Genomic DNA, 14,346 nt, shown 5'->3' with positions numbered 1-14,346 from the left:
GCTAAGAGGAAGTGGGTTAAGCATGTACTTGTAAAATCTCTCATCATCCTTTTATAAAAAACAGAAACTTGATAAAGATAATCCTTAAAGGGGATCCAGAGCACATGCTCATTAAAAGGAAACCAAAAACTTCTAAATAAGGCCTTTCCCTTTATTACACAATGTCTTAGATAAAAATATATTTCCATAAGAATGTAAATGTTCCAATGACATTTTTCACTCTTTTAATATAAATACTATATTAATTTTAAGATGCAAATTATCACTCTACAACATGTTCCTATATTGCATAATAATCCTATATTGTACTTATTAGATATTTTTAAAAATAACTCCTCTGCCTCCTATATTTTTTCTGAATTTCTGAACAGTTTTACAGTTTGGGCACCTTTACAGAGATTCACTTGATCATAACGACAATAATATCAATAAAACTTTTTCTTTCAACCTTCTCTTCAGTCAGAATACCACTTCAAACAGACCTTGTTTTCTACATTATTTAGTTATATGGTAGAAAAAATTTGCACTGTTCTTAGAAACAGTGATAGCTTGGAATATTGTAGTTTTATTGCTTTTTGTTTTTTTTAGTGCTGTCCATAATTTTCTTTTCAATATATTATTCTGGAAATTTAATGTAATAGTGTTTTTAGATATTATCAATAGCTATTTTTTAAAGTCAGGGAAATGCTGTTTTTTATTTAATTAAGGCAAAAAAGTGTTATTTTTAATTCTGAAGGTCACCCAGTGCACATTATCTATATAGCAAATGAGAAAGAAGTTTAATCCATGATGCAAAAGTGATCAGATTTTATCTTTTCTGATTCATTAGGTAAACAAGTGCCCTGACTATTCTGTCTAGGTTATTCTGGAGACTGGGTTATAGCCAAATTCCTTCTCTGAGTAGGGGAAAAAGAATGAATGAGTTTGTAAAGAGAACTTTGTTTGCACAAAGGCATTGGCTTAGTCCTCTGTGACTACTGGGAACACTTGGAACATAGAGACTTCATAATATTCAGGAAGAAAATCAGCAGAGGAAGTTGAGAAGTTTGAAAGTTTATTTTAATATCGTCTTTGTGCTTAATTGACAATGAGATACAAAAGTGAGTAACTGTATCCTGATAATTTTTTGAAGTTTATAAATATAGGAGATTTCCCGCACTATTTTCCTCTAATATACAATACCTTTATAGTAAATGAATTATTCTTTCTGAGGATTTGTTGTGACCATAATAAGGGAGAGGAGTGCCCGTTGATTTGCGGTAAAATTCACTGATGCTGCCTTTTAATAAATAAGGTCTAATAAAGTTTAAAATGTTCAGGCATAAACACTGTTTACTTTTCTTAGGTTGTTCTGCAAGATATTTCCTTTCTTCTATTCAGCTCACACTATCAAACCTTTGATCATGGCAATCAAGACTCCTTATATTTTCCACCTTGTATAAAATTTGGAATATTGTGTCAAACTCAAAAACATTGAGGCAGCAATCTGGGAATCCAGTTTTATCAGAAGTAACATCTTAACCCCATGCACACAGTGTTTCTTCCTGGCAACTGGAGATAACACACACTACATTGTTAAAGTGCAATTCTAAGATGAACCACAGTCCTTCATTTTGGACTCTAAAACATAGAACTCTCTTCAAAATCCAAAAGCACCAACTGGAAAGTTTGCAGTTATTTTTTTGGATACCCATCTGCTATAGGTGTGCTGGCTTCTAATCATCTCCCTTATGATATATTACTGGAAATGGACATATATTACAGCTCTATTATATTGAGGAAAGTTGTGTAACAATCTCATGTTACCTCTTATCTTGCAATCCCTGAGGCTCAGAGTCCTATTTCATCACTGGGCTGAAATGGAGAGCACTGTAAATCTCTTTGTTAAACCATTGGACTTCAAACAGAGAAGAGCTTGTGCTCAGGCATCCCTGAAACTTTGAGGAATACATCATATCTCAATCCCCTTTGTGTTGAAGGAATAGAGGCACACTTAAGTTTCTTAAACACAGTGGAAAAGCTGGAGTTCAAAGACACAACTAAATAGCAGAGTTCCATCTCTGGACCCTGCAAGACACCTCTGTGTGCCCCTAGGAAACACACCCAATAAAACAGAGGTCTGTGAAGTATAGGGCTGTACAACTTAAAAAACTTGAACTTATCCACAAATTCTCTATTGCTGTTTTCACAATGTACCATACAACAGATAAAATTTGGGTGCTGTTTTGCTCCCTTCTACAACATGGTAGAATGCATTAACATGTAACAAATTCTCTTGGGAATGCCCTGGAAGATAAAAAGTTCCTCCAGTCTTGTTAATTCCTGCAGGTTGCAGTTAATCTGTCTCACTTTAAGTGTGTTAAAGTTGCAGAAACAAATTCCTAGCAACAGTTATTCAGAAAATATAACTCCAATTTTACAGGGAGAACATTATTCAAAACTGTTATAATTTGCAACTGGAAAACCACTCAAATTTTCAAATCTTTGCCTCTGCATCATTGATAAGACAAATACATAGTAATTTTATTCAGAATCTCTAAACCAAGGTTTTTATAGTGACAATATATCAAGGTTTATTTCCTACTTACTGTGGTATGCAAATTCAACATTGAAAATGGTGTAAAACTTTAATAAATGAATCAAAGCCACAAAGCCATAGTCAAACACTGATACTGCCTCAGACAATTCTCATTTTTAACAAACAAAATTGTTTCAGCAATACTTTAAAAAAAATCCACTTTTGAAAAAGTCTTCATAGTAGAATGAATTGTTTCTCAAAAAAGATTTATTTTTCCTTTTCACCTGACAGAATCTCATCACTACTTGTTTTGACTAGCTCCATAGATGGATTCTGGTGTAATTCAGCTTTTCAAGAAAAAAATGTAGGGTGCTCCTGCTCCCACTCTCTCAGACAGCACAATGCTGATGGGAGATCCCTTCCTTTCTCTGGCATTTTTCAGAGATGCTCAGCAGTCTCTGATCACAAATCACCTCCAGTTCACTGCAGAAGGCTGTCTTGGAGGTGCATGAAAACAGCTGCATGCAGGAAAAAAAACAAACTTTAATTTGCAAACAAAACTAACAAAACACAGGGGTGAGCACTCCACAATCATATTACAGCAACGTGTAACAGGATATGAGTTTGCTGCACTAGTCACAGATATTGCCACTATACAGACAGAAATGATGGCCCAAAGATGCACACACACTGTTAAAGGAGAATAATAGAATCAGTTAGGCTGGAAAAAGCTTCCAAGGTCATCAAGTTCAAACACTTTTGACTGATCACCACCACCTTGTCAACTAAATCAAATAAGTGCCACAATCAGTTCTCAAACTCTTCCAGGATGGTGATTCCACCACTTCCCTGGGCAGCCTGTTCCGATATTTTACACACCCTTTTGTGAAGAAATTTTCCCTAATATCCAACCTGAGCCTGCCCATGCCCAGCCTGAGGCCGTTCCTCTGCTCCTGTCCCTGTTCCCTGGAGCACAGCCCGACCCCCCGGCTGTCCCCTTCTGTCAGGAGCTGTGCAGAGCCACAAGGGCCCCCCTGAGCCTCCTTTGCTCCAGGCTCAGCCCCTTCCCAGCTCCCTCAGCCTCTCCCCATCAGACCTGTGCTCCAGAGTCTTCACCTGCTGACTTAGTGCTCTGGCTGAACGTGACTCTTTTTACATTTATTCAGAAAATGAGCAGCAACACCTGTCCTGGGCAATGGTTGCAGTGGGCAACATTTAACTTCCCAATTCATGGTCTGACACGTGTGTGGCTGCTTTAGAGGGTTTATCTTTCCCCGGGCTTTCTTGGGTTCAGAGCAATTCCTGTACACTGAAGCCACCAGGAACTAGGAATATAGGCTGATCAATGTGGTTCCAGAAGTGGTTGTGAAAGATAAAATTTTTAGATGTCTTTAATCAGAAGTGAGGAAAAAAAATTACAAGTGTGAAGCACAATTGGGGTAATATAAGATGAAGATTGTCAGAGAATGCCTGTTTTCAGCTCAGATAGCAAACACCTCTTCAAATAATTTGTATTTCATTTAAATTTATTGCACAGAATAAAAATGACATGATTGCTGTATACCGTATCATAATTCTCTCATTCATTTACCCTTAGAGGTCAGTTTTGGCATTTAGCACAAAAGTATGAAGGGAAAAAAAAAAAAAAGAAAATTCATATTATAAACTGAAATAACTTACTGTAAATATTTTAGTTGCATTGACTTAGTCTTGTTTTGTATCAGTTTTATGAACCATATTTCAGGGGGGATTCATATCAAACATTGCCTGCTTTATATAGGTGCTATATATTGTAGATTTATGCAAAGGGCAAATTCAGTTAAGTGTCTGTGTGAGTGCTAGTTTGCCATGCCATGTGTATATAACAAAGTTATTGTCAAGGGAATTGTAGGACAGGCATTATTATTGCATCAGATTTTAATCATAATAATTGGTGTTGGCTGACAGCATAATCTTTTTGCAGATATTTCTTAGCTCTTGGTATCATAACTCTCTTACATTTCTGAGTTGCAAATTATCATTGAGAGGGCAAAAAATGCCAGGCAAGCACAAGCTCTGACTTGATCACTTTCACAACAAGTTTTAGCGATACTCATCTACATAGGGTTTGCAAATGTGCTTTCACTGAGGTTTAAAATCACCCTGAGAAGTATAAAGCATTAACATCTCCTTCCTGTTGAGAGCAGATTGACCCATCATCCCTCATGAAAACAGCTAGCTATGGTCAGAAAAAAATAGAAATCAACAGATGTACGTACTCTGCCCACATGTGAGTGCTGTGGATAAGTCCCCATTATTTCTTTGTGCTCTTTTCCCCAAGGATTAAGCATTCCCCTAAATGTAACCAAGCACAACATATTTTATATTTTTGGTGAGTATAATTCTTGACCCTGGAGATGTGTCATCTGCTAATTTACAGGTTACATAACACATTTGTAACAGCTCCTTTATGTCACCTCTACTTTCAAAAGATCAGATATTCCATTTTCTAAACAAGAAACTCCAAACCCATAGTGATATTTTTGTTGGTCTGATTTCTGAAGAGTGTAGTGACGATCTTGAACATAATGTGATTTTTCTCTCCATTCTGAACTAAGAAAGATGCTTGAGGGTTTTGGGTTGTGGGGCTATTTCTTTTTTGTGTGTTTTGCTTTTATCAATTAGTTGTTTTATTGGAGGGAGGCACAGCATGGGTAAATGAATGTAATGTAGAATGTAATCTTATTCCCCAATAAATTGCAGCTGGAACCAACTACTAAAGATTAGGAATAGTCCTAATCTTTACAGGCCACACCTGTAGCCAATAAGAACAAGTGGCATAAAAGAGTGGATTAGTAGGACCTGAAGTCAGAGGAGTCAGATGGCTGCTGCAAGGAGCAGGAACAGTCAGTGCTTAGAGGAGGTGCCTACAAGAAACATCGAGAAGGTATGAAACTCTAATGACATTTGGTGGTTTTGGTCTTCATACACCCTATGAAGTAGTCAAATCAGTTGTGTCAAATACAAAAATCACAGTTCCTAATTACTAAAATTCCAGGTATGAAACTCTGAGGAAGTGGAACCCTTGCACCATAATGATAAAAGGACTCTTGATATATAAGACAACAGAACTTGTGATGTAGAAGACGACATATAATGATAATAGAACTGTTGTAATATATAAGACAACAACTCACCATCTCAGAATTTCTTTGCAATTCTGTCTTGAACTGGTCCTGCTCAGACCTGACGTCCTGAAGGAGTTTTGTAGCTCATCTTTTTCATGGTTAACTAATGAGATTTGTTCTTTAAGTTGTAAAGAGTGACTAGTTCTTTCAGCTAATAACTGGTCCTTCTCACATGAGGCAATATTTAGTGTCTCAGTTAACTGTTGAATCTACAATGAACAGCATAGAAAAATGCAAGTCACAATTTGGTGGTTGTGGTCTTCATAGACCCTATGAAGCAGTCAAATTAGTTGTGTCAAATACAAAAATCACAATTCCTAATTACTAAAATTCAAGGTATGAACCTCTGAGGACGTGGAACCCTTGCACCATAATGATAAAAGGACTCTTGATATATAAGACAACAGAACTTGTGATGTAGAAGACAACATATAATGATAAGAGAACTGTTGTAATATACAAGACAACAACTCACCATCTCAGAATTTCTTTGCAATTCTGTCTTGAACTGGTCCTGCTCAGACCTGACGTCCTGAAGGAGTTTTGTAGCTCATCTTTTTCATGGTTAACTAATGAGATTTGTTCTTTAAGTTGTAAAGAGTGACTAGTTCTTTCAGCTAATAACTGGTCCATCTCACATGAGGCAATATTTAGTGTCTCAGTTAATTGTTGAATCTACAATGAACAGCGGAGAAAAATGCAAGTCACAATTTGGTGGTTGTGGTCTTCATACACCCTATGAAGCAGTCAAATTAGTTGTGTCAAATACAAAAATCACAATTCCTAATTACTAAAATTCACACTAGCAGAAAGAAAAGTTGAAAAATGGTTCTGGTGTTCTAATAGCATAGAAAAAAAATTTACAAGGAAAAGGAACAGCATGACACCTACAAAGTTTACATCAGTAAACTTTGGTTTTCTGTAAATCAAGCAGTATCAAAGGAAAAGGTGATTGACCTTTGTCCATATCGCAAGAAAAATAAAAAAAAGACGAGCACAAAAGATGGACAATATCTTTATATTTCCTCTACTGGAGAGTAATGTTTGCTAAACTGAAGCAATCCTCAATTATACCCGTTGATCTACAAAGGAAAAATATGACAGGTGAAAAGATGCAACTCTTTGGGGGACAAGATTACATTTTCCATTACCTTCATTTACCCATGTGTCGTGGTTTGACCCTGGCACAATGGCAGTGCTATTACAGCGACCTGATGAAGGTCTTCAGGGTGAGAGAAGTGGACAAGAATCTTGGTTCATGATCAGAAGGCTGGATTTATTGATATATGATATATAATACCTTATTACTATACTAAAAGGAATAAAGGGAGAAGTTGCAGAGACTGCTAAGCTAAGAATAGCACAGAAAAGAATGAATAACAAAGTTCTGTGTCCAGCAGAAAACAAGGACAAACTCCTGTAAGTGGTCAGCAAATCCAAACACTCACAGAAGAACAATCACCGCTGCACCTGTTGCATTCCACACCAGCCGATGACAATTGTTTACATTCTTCTTCTGGGGCCTCAGCTTCCCAGAAGATGAACAAATCCCAAAGAAAGGATTTCTATGAAAAAATGTCTGCGACACAGTGCCCCTGTGAGAATACCCTCTCCTTGGTGTCTGCTGTGAGATGTGACCAGGAACAAGCAAAGCAGCCTCCTACTTAGAAATAAAGAAAACTTTATTAACTAAACTTCAAGAAAAGAAGGAAAAAAAGAAAACACAAGGAAAATGAAAACCTTACAAAATCATTTTCCTCCTCCCCCCCTCACCAAATTTCCCAATACAATACATTCCCCCAAATCACCAACTCTCAGTCCGGCACCACCTTTTAGAGTACTCAGTCTTCAGTCCATGAAGAGGAGAGGAGTCCTTCTTGCAGCACAGGCTTGCCCTGGAAACACGTTGAAACCATGTGTGCTTCCATGTCACTCAGCACCGCCCAGAAAATCCTTTTGCCATTGTGACATCTTCCTTCCGTGCCCAGTGCTGTCACCACTGTGCATGGACCAGAGCTGCTTCTAGGGCTCTGCTTCTTGTCTTTCACAGATACCTTGTCCCACTCCAAAAAGGCACAGTCTCTCCTTCAGGACATCTGTCCCCCTGAAATTTTTTGCACCCCCTGGGGTCGAGGGGTACCCACACTGAACCCTCCTGGTTCTGAGGCACTGCCTCCCCCTAAATGCAGTCTCTGTGTCACAGGGAAAAAAAAAATATTTCCGTCTATGGCCACACAAGAGAAGTCCAGCCAAAAGGCCACTCCATCATCTCTCCCCCCACTTAAGAGTCTTCTACGCTTCCCTTGTGGCCCATCCCCTCTTATCTCTTATCTCTCTTCTCATTCATCTCCAGGAGGATCAGCATTTGCAAGGTTTCTATCATGCAGGAAAAGGGTTAAATATCTCAGTCTCTGCCTCTCCGGAGCTCCAGAACTCCCACACTGCCCGGCCGGGCACCTCAGCACCTTCTCACAGCACTCCCCCCTTCTCCTCCTGGGCTGGCTGCTATCAAATTCAGACGCCGGCTCTCCTCTCTCTCTCCCCTGGGGGTGGGGAATGGCTGCCCGATGCCTCCTGGGGCTCCTCCACCCTTCCATCCTCAAGGGCCTCCTCACCCCCCATCTCTGTCCAGGCCCAGGCCTACAGCATTGGCTGCCCCTCAGCAGCAGCAGCTGGATGGGGGACGGAGATCCAACCTCTTTGCCTCTAAGTCCCAAGAGACCTTCCCGGGGGCACAGCTCTGGTTTTTAACCCCTGTGTGTTCTCAGAGGTGTGTCCAAACCTCAGTGGCTACCCCAGGTGCCAATGTTAAAATCCGAACATGTATTGGTCACCACAGCATATCCAAAAAAACCTACTTCCTGTCAGTCAAACCAGGACCTACATTTTGTAGGGGTTTTTTCATAGGTTTTGTGGGACTTACTGGTTTGGGGTCTTTTTTGTTTGTTTTTATGGGACTTTTCTTGTTTTGTCTTGGTTGGGTTTGATTAGTTGTTTGTTTGGTTTTTTTTATTTGCTGTGAATTAACTATTTTCTTAGCTCGCAGCAACAATTTATTTTCTTCACCAGAACATTCATTTCAGAATCATAGAACCATTTACCTTGGAAAGACCTTTAAGATCATCATGTCCAACCATTACCCCAGCACTGCCAAGTCCATGACTAACATTCTCCCCAAGAGTCATATCTATGCCTGCTTCTATTTTTTATTAATTATTGTTAGTCTTAAAAAGGAGATGATCTAAAGAGATGTCTAAGTACCCAGTGATCTCAGAGGTAGAACATTTACCTGAAACTAAGGCAGAGTGACAAGTTGGACCAGCATTCTTCAAGTCATAGATGCATTAATGATTCAATTAATGTAACAGACATTAAAATACTAACTTTCCAGCTTCAATTTACTTCTAAATAACTATCTGTTATAGCTCATGAAAGGTTTGTGAAAACTATTTCCTTTCCAAAATCTATACTGATCTTTTAAACAGGAAAAAACACCAATCACAATAAAAATTCTGTCCCTAGAATATATTTTCTGAGCTTCATGTAGATTTGGTAACAATTTCCACTCAGAAGATTATCTTCATGGGCAAAGAACATAAGCTCTTGAGAGAGATGCAAGTCCAGCAGGGAAGCATAACATGTGACAAGATCTTTGCATCCTCCATAAATGTGAATAACGAAAAAATATCAATTGAAACATTAAGTCCATAACAAAACTGATGGCCAAGGTATTGCCTCTCCCTGAAGAATAGTCTTATAATATTATTCATGGGTCACTTCTACCTGACTTACTTTATGATTAGGCACAAATCTTCTTCCACCTTAATTGCATATTTTTTAGATTTTATCAGAGATGGAAAAACTTCAGTTTGTGAAACCTCAGAGCTGCCCCAAATCTATGCATCAGGATTTTCCATGGAGTATTGAAGGATCATTTCTACCTCAGTCTCTGGCTTTGTAATGTTGGCTCTAGGGAGAGAGGGAGAAAATATAAATTTTCTGTTGACTGTATTACAGTAGGGAGTGTATTTTTAGAATCTGTGCATTAACTGTGATGCAACAGAGTTCATCCAAGCTAGAGATAAAGGAACACACATGATTCAACAAGGAAAGACTTAAGAGAGATTCAAGACAGGCACACTTTGACTCACCCAAAAGAAGTGTTAAGAGGTATCACATGCTCCACAACTCAATGATTTAGGCCAGAGCTAAAATATCACCTGTTGTTACTGCAATCACCCAATGGTACAAAGGTAAAACAAAATAAACAATTTTTTATTGGTTATATTGGACAGCAACAATCCAAGTCTAAATCTTGAAGCTTGTTCCACACGTGAGGAACATGGCCGTTAATAAACCACAGAGAAATAACCAGTGACTAGGCATAGGCTTGATTTTTAGCCAACTTAACAAGAAAACTACTGAGCCTGATTTAAGCAATTGCTCAGTGTGACCAACTGTAATGTGAGAAGATGCAAAGAATTCCCAGAAAGTATTATGGGGAGGGCTGGCTATCACAAATGATTGAGGGACAATCATAGCCAGGAAAGGTGTCCTTTCACAGAGAAACACTGGAGATTTTTGTGGGAGTGAGGTTTGGCAGTGCCAGCCCTGTCCAAGGAAAGGTCTCAGTGAAAGCCTGTGAGGGTCTGGTTACCTAGGTAACTGGATCAGAAATTCAAAATTTGGCTATGGATGTAGCAGAACCATGACTGTGAGAAATGGGTGGAGGGGGAGTAACAAATGTAGGTTGTCTGTTTGGATGATTAAGAAAATGTGTGGGATGGAAGGGACTTTAAAGATCATCTCATTCCAACTCCTCTCTCATGGCCAGGGACAACTTCCACTACATTAGATTGCTCAGACCTTCATCCAGCCTGGCCTTGAACACTTCCAGGGATTGGGCAGGCACAGTTTCTCTGGGAAACCTGTGCCAGGGCCTCACTACCCTCAAAGTAAATATTTTTTTCCTGATATCTATTCTAAACCTGCTCTGTTTCAGTTTAAAACCATTCCCTCTCATTCTTTCACAACATTACTTCATTAATAGTCTCTCTCCAACTTTCTCTCAGGCTCCCTTCAGGTACTGAAAGTCTGCAACTAGATCACCCCAAAGCCTTTTCTCCTCCAACTTGAACAATCCCATTTTTCTCAGCCTATCCTCTTAGACAAGGTGCTCCATCTCTCTGATCATCCTGATGGCTTTTCTCTGGACTCAATCCAACAGGCTGATGTCTATTTTTGTGCTGAGAACCCCAGGGCTGGATGCAGCATTCAAGGTGGGGGTCTCATGAAAGCAGAGACACAAAATCAGCTCACTGGACCTGCTGCCCACGATGCTCTGGAGGCAGCCTGGGATATCACTTTCTGGGCTGTGAGTGCTGTGGCCAGGTCATGTCCAGCCTCACATCCACCAGCACCCCAAGTCCTTCTTGGCAGGGCTGCTCTTGATCAGTTCACACCTATGAAAAGGACATGTAATACAGGACATATCAGGGCAGGAAAGCTAAGGTAGTCTTAGTAGCTACTAAAAAAAGTAAAAAGTAATGCAGTGGTCCAAAAAGCCTGGAGCAGGGCTGTCGCAGACATCTTTTTGTGAAAATCCTTTCTTAGGATTTTTTCTTCCTGAGAAGCTGAGAGGCTTCAGGAACAAAATGTAAACAATGGCTATCTGTTGCTGTGGAATGCATCAGATGGATTTTTGATTGGCCCATCTTGTATGTTTATAATTAATGGCCAATCAAGGCTGAGCTATCTCAGAGTCCAAGACAGCTGCCTTTTGTTATCATTCCTTTCTATTCTTAGCTTAACTACCCTCCTGAGAGTAAACCTTTCCTTCTATTCGTTTTAGTATAGTTTTAATGTAATATATATCATAAAATAATAAATCAAGCCTTCTGAACATGGAGTCAACATTTTCACCTCCTCTCACCTGAAAACCCCTGTGAACACCGTCACACAGAGCAGTAAACCAAACCTTTTGTTCTGAACATATCTCTGTTCAAAAATTTTCTCTCTGAGTGTCCTAAAAGAGAATTGAAGAAAAAGTATTTTCCTGGGTACTAGAGGAGCACCTGAGACAAACAGAGCTTCCTCATCACTGTACCAGTCCAGACCTGACAGCATCAGCCTTGGCCCCGCACCTCCCAACAGGGAAACGTTGACAGTTCCTTATGCAATTTTTTCTGTAAATAAAGACATTCAATACTCAGCCCTTGCAGACTTCGTTCAAAGGAAAGGCACTACCAGTAACACACATAGTGTGTTTCAAGGTAGGCTAAATTAGGGATATGCTGTGTTCACTGAGTGAATGAGGTGAAAAACAACCAACGCAGATCACAGAATCACTGAGGCTGGAAAAGGTCCCCAATACCCATCATGTCCAACCTGTGACTGATCCCCACTTTGTCACCCAGATGAGAGCACTTGAGCACTTCAAGTTAGCTCTTGAAGACCTCCAAGGAGTGGTGACTCCACCGCCTCCCTGGACAGCCCCTTCCTATGTTTAACAATCTTTTCTGTGAGGAAATTGCCTCTGAAGTCCAGCCTGAGGCCGTTCCCTCTGCTCCTGTCCCTGTTCCCTGGAGCACAGCCCGACCCCCCCGGCTGTCCCCTCCTGTCAGGAGCTGTGCAGAGCCACAAGGGCCCCCCTGAGCCTCCTTTGCTCCAGGCTCAGCCCCTTCCCAGCTCCCTCAGCCTCTCCTGGGGCTCCAGCCCCTTCCCAGCTCCCTCAGCTGCTCCTCAAAGGACTTAGAAATGTGCATCAGGGGCAAACTGCACCTTGGTTATGCTTGTTCTGTAAAAGTACCAGACTTCTCTTCTCTTCTCTTCTGACAACATTTTACTCATCTGCACTTCAAACTGATTTACTTATCTGTACCTTTTATTGCTGTTTAATATAACTTCTGATTTTAGCCTGGGAAAATTCTCTATTGTTACATGCCTTTTTGTGATTCACATCTACTTTCTTGTCCATATATATCCATTGCAGCATACAGCTATGAGGGATTTATCTCAAGCAAATGCAGTCCCCAGATCAACATTACAACCCTGGAGAACAGCAAAAATAATAATTCATAACCAAAGTCATGAAGTTAGTATCTGCTCTTGATGTTGTTAAGCTTTATCCCATGATACCGAAAGGAAAATTGAGGCTAGAATACTGTTTATTTGCCCCACAAATCAATGTACAGAGGCACTTCAGATGCAAGCATGCAGAGGTTTCCCTCTTCAAGTAGGAACTTTCATTCACACAATCCTAAAGGCTATTTCATTGAGAGGGTATTATGGAGATGCAATCAATATGGCAAGTGATACAGTGAAATACTTGTTTCCATAAAAACAGTTGTGTTTTCTGAACCATGTAAAATATTTACAGCATCTGTCAGAGAAAATTCATGGTTATCCCTGGGGTTGTATTCAAGACTGTGAAATTAAACATCACAGTCACCATACAGCGCCCTTAGCTGGTTAGAAAAAAGAGCTGTAACAGCCATGATATTGTTTTACAATTATACTTCTTCACCTGCAATTTCTAAAGAAAACAGTTTTAAAGTGTTTCATTGTGCATTTTGAATTTTGTATCTTAGATTTTGTCCTTCTTTCTCTTGTTTTTTTTTTGGCCTTTTTTTTTTTTTTTTTTTTTTTTTTTTTTTTTTTTTTTTTTTTTTTTAGAACTAGAGCCTTTCATAACACAGTATTTCTTACATGGAAGAAAGACAGGGACCTTTTTGCAACATTAACTTATATTGCAAGCAATCTGTTCTAGTTTAAGTCACAATCCAAAATGCTATGGCTCAGAAATCCTGCACAGGACTGCTCCCTCAGCCCTGGATGTGAGCTTGGCCCCAGTGAAGCTGTTTTCAGTAGCACAGCACTTACCTGTCACCCAGTGGGACCTGACACTCCTGCATGTTTCGCTTAAACCCAAATTCCACGCCTCAACATCCACTTACAAAAATGCAAAACCATGTCTTCTTACAGCTCAGTCACCTATAAAAAACTTTCTTGAGAGACTGTCCAAGAGGGAAGAAAAATATTCCGCAATGAGGGAAATTTCCTTCATCAGGATTAGAGGAGGCTGAGCTTTTTCCAGGCTGACCCAGCCTGTTCTTTACTGACTTAAGAACATGTTGCTGTCAGAAAGATTCACAGCAAGAAATCCCCCAGGATCTCCAGGGTGAATGACATGCTGCTTTTCTAAAGAGAGGCAGATATACAATTACAGAAACTCTAAAATATGTGGGAGTTACATGGCTGGGGCTGCTGCACCTCCAGCAGCAACAGGGTGTTCGCAGAGACGAAAAGGAGGGTGGGAGATACTGGAGATACCATCCTCATGGGGAGGAATGCCCAATCTGCCAACCTGCCCTGGTGATGTCTTGGGAAGTCTGGTCCTTGCAATGAGACCCAGACCCAGGTTGTTGCCAAAGTTTTTCCAGCCCTTGGAGCATTGCAGCTCTTCCATCTGGGCATGGACAGGACTGCCAGGGTTTATCCAGGGCATGTTAAGGGTGACTGCAGAGCACTGGGGATAGGGTGAGGTGTGAGGGCCTGAGTGCTGCAGGTGAGACTGAAGGGCTCAAGCAGAATTCGACAGATCTCAACCTGATTCTGTCGCTGGTGGTGCGACCAGAGCATTCACACTTGTGACTGCAGGAT

The sequence above is a fragment of the Melospiza melodia genome, chromosome Z (assembly GCF_035770615.1).
Source record: "Melospiza melodia melodia isolate bMelMel2 chromosome Z, bMelMel2.pri, whole genome shotgun sequence".
In the NCBI taxonomy this organism is placed as follows: Eukaryota; Metazoa; Chordata; class Aves; order Passeriformes; family Passerellidae; genus Melospiza; species Melospiza melodia.
This window is presented reverse-complemented; position numbering follows the sequence as displayed.